Consider the following 4,013-nt stretch of genomic DNA (forward strand, 5'->3'; position numbering starts at 1 on the left):
TGAAAGAGGACAATTCGGACCAAGTTTTCCGTACCTTGGAACAATTAAATTATACTAATATTTGCTGTAAGGTGAATAAAAGGAAGTATATTATTTTATTCATACATCACATATTATATTTTAAAATACACACTGAACTACAAGGATATTTTAACCAAAAGCGTCATTATTAACATTTAACAAATAATAATTATCAATTTCTAATTATTGGGACGAGTCTAGGGCACGAATCTATAAGATCCTCATCACTGACAAGGTCGACACTGCGTGATCTCGGACTAATGGCGCAAAGCAATGTTAAACAATTCGCTCATGAAAATCATGAAAATCAAACAGTGGCGTAGCTTGCATGTATGCTCAGATGCTCAAGCATCCACATCATTTTGACAAAAAAAAATTTTAAAAATAAAAATATGTACCGATTATCAGGTTGTCTGCATGTTGATATCGTAAAATATCAGCTGCGAGACATAATATGAAGCTTTTTGTCGAGTAAGCGCAGCGAACGAGATCAAAAAGCCTTCATATTATGTGGAGCAGCTGATATTTTACAATATTAATATGCCGATAACCTGATAATCGATTTATCGGGCTGTATTTGCGTCTTTTGGAAGTATTGTGTTAGTTTCACTAGCAACCTGGAAGTTGACTTGATAAGTTCGGGTAAAACTTATCAACGTCGATTCAAACATTATGACGTCGCTGATATGTCCGGGTCAAAGTTATTAAGGCCAGGTCAACGTATTTGACGTCACAAAGCCGTGATATGGAGTTTTATTAAGAGCTGAGCAGATTGATATAGACAGTTGGACGACCGATAAATATATATAATTGCATATGTTGTGTCTGAATGTAAGGGTGAGGATATGTGAACATCGTCCAATCATTTCCAAAGCAGTATACGTGGTCTTTCCTTTAAGATCATTTATAGTTTATGTAAACAAGATGGATAAATTGCAGAAAAGTACTGTCAACTTTTTCGTAAAAAGTCTACGTCTTAGCGCGTCGTCGGCAACGGCAAGCGCAGAGGATGATAATACGTAGACCTGAAAACATGTTTGGTCTGAGATTGAACCAAGCGGAGCGATGACAAAGCAACGTTACTAGTTAACAACGAACGCATCGTTTCCTGTGACATTAAATACGACTAATATTTATTATGGAGTGTGATCATTTCTGGGCTAATAAATACCCGTTTCAAACTTGATACAATGTTAATTTTATTTTCAAAAAAAAAAGAGTTCAAAAGTCCCCGTAGTGCACATATTTATCTATTCTAATATACAAGGGCAGTTACTTAAAAAAAGCATTTAAAAAAAAAATTTTTTTTTTATTTAATATCTAAAGAGATATAAAAGCTTCAGGCCAAATGCAATGGTATATCAATTATGATTTATATTTCAAACTGAAAGGGGACATAGTTGGTTAAATTATTTGATCAGGACTTATTTTCGCGAGGTTCAAAGACATTGCTGATGATATGAATTTCACAAAAATCTGGCAACACATGACGGACGACCGGCATTTCTGTCCCCTGCAACGCGTTAAGACAAGTAAAAAAAAAATCCCATGTGGAGGCTCAAATTCCGGCGAAGGGGTATCACTTCAGAGCCTATATTTCGAAATTCCATATACAAAAAGGCATTTGTAATGGGTCCATTTTGAGATTTCGTATTTCAATTGGATGTGAAACTTTAACATCACATATTACTGTTTCTAATGATGGTAGTTACGAGAAAACAACAAAATTCTGTTAGAAACTTATATATTGATGGGTATTTTGAAATTAAACAAAAATCTAGCCATGGTCGGATTGTAGGGGGAGTACACATGTATACAGGAAAAACGTCTGGAAAAAAAGTGCATAAAAGGTTCTAAAAATATTTACAGTTTCGCATCCACATCATTTTAACCCTGGCTACGCCACTGTCAGATGTTGTTATTATACACTACACTCCTCTGTGAGATGGAGAATATTATAGCGAAAACTAAGAGCTGATTATAATGACATTGAGTGTTAAAATAAAAAAAAACAAAAACAAAAAACACAAGTTAGCTTTTTCGATTTTTAAAGGAACTTAAAAAAAATACAAAAATAAAAAAGTTAGCTTTTTCGATTTTTAAAGGAACTTTAAAAAAAAGTAGATTTATAAATGTGTACAGATCTCTAGATGTCTTTTATTATTCAATAGTAATTTTTTTCTTTTGTGTTTAATGTTTTTTTAATGTCTCTCTGTTTTCTTATTTGTATTTCTTTATTTTTTTGTGTTCTGGTTTTTATTTCAGGGTTATGCCTTTTTAAAAATGTGTATAATACTTCTGTGACGTTGCTCTTTTTATTCTTCCTTTCTTTCTTTCTTTTTTTTTTTTTTTTGTTAATTGCTAATTGATTGCAGATGTTGGATAAATTGATTGCAACTGTTTTTGATTGATTAATTAATTGATTGCAGTTGTTGGATTGATTGATTGATCGATTTCAACTGTTTGATTGATTTTTTGCTTCACTGAATGAGTGATTGATTAATTAATTGATTGCAAATGTTAGATTGATTGAGTGAATGCAACTATGTTAGATTGATTGATTGATTGCAACTATGCTAGATTGATTGAGTGAATGCAACTATGTTAGATTAATTGAGTGAATGCAACTATATGTTAGATTGATTGATTGATTGATTTATTGATTGCAACTATGTTAGATTGATTGATTGATTGATTGATTGATTGATTGATTGATTGATTGATTGATTGATTGATTGATTGATTGATTGATTGATTGATTGATTGATTGATTGATTGATTGATTGATTGATTGTAACTATGTTAGATTGATTGATTGATTGCAACTATGTTAGATTGATTGATTGAATGATTGCAAATATGATGAAATCATAATCTTTCAGTCAGTTTAATTGAAGTCTGGAGCTGGCATGTTAACTGCTAGTAGTCTGTTGTTATTTATGTATTATTGTCATTTTGTTTATTTTCTTTGGTTACATCTTCTGACATCAGACTCGGACTTCTCTTGAACTGAATTTTAATGTGCGTATTGTTATGCGTTTACTTTTCTACATTGGCTAGAGGTATAGGGGGAGGGTTGAGATCTCACAAACATGTTTAACCCCGCCGCATTTTTGCCCCTGTCCCAAGTCAGGAGCCTCTGGCCTTTGTTAGTCTTGTATTATTTTAATTTTAGTTTCTTGTGTACATTTGGAAATTAGTATGGCGTTCATTATCACTGAACTAGTATATATTTGTTTAGGGGCCAGTTGAAGGACGCCTCCGGGTGCGGGAATTTCTCGCTACATTGAAGACCTGTTGGTGACCTTCTGCTGTTGTTTTTTTCTATGGTCGGGTTGTTGTCTCTTTGGCACATTCCCCATTTCCATTCTCTATTTTAACTCCTTGTATATGTAATCTTGTATGTAATCTTTACATACGAGTATCTGCATACATAGACAAAGCCAATAACAATTTATTAAACAAACATGCATACACCAAAGACTAAATAAAGTTATAAATAATAAACTACATGATTTTATTGTCGAACCTGCGACATTTATATCGCGATAAAAGATATATAGCGAACCTAGATTTCGGCGTCGGCGTCTGCATTTAAGTTCGGTTAATGATTTAATTTTTTTGATACATCAACAGATTTATCGGAAAACATGTATTGAGTGTTATGATATGTGCACATACGCATAAGTTAATGACCAGTGTCAAAATATTTTTTTTGTTTGAAAATAGTTATATTTTTTTTTATATATATATATAAATGGACTTATATAGTTGTATAACAGTTATAGCATTTTTTAGTCGTCAATATAACTTCAATCATTCCAGATCAAACAATCAGAAACTAAATCAGAGTGAAAAGTAGTCCGTATTTCATTGATGTTTTGTTTTAACGTAAAGTATAAATAAAACCGTAAAAACTGATAGGTGGAGCTTGCATTGGTTTTTTTCAAGTTCTGTAATTTACTGATCAATGACCTCGATCAAATTTTACA

This window comes from Mytilus galloprovincialis, chromosome 14, assembly GCF_965363235.1.
Source record: "Mytilus galloprovincialis chromosome 14, xbMytGall1.hap1.1, whole genome shotgun sequence".
NCBI classification, from domain to species: domain Eukaryota; kingdom Metazoa; phylum Mollusca; class Bivalvia; order Mytilida; family Mytilidae; genus Mytilus; species Mytilus galloprovincialis.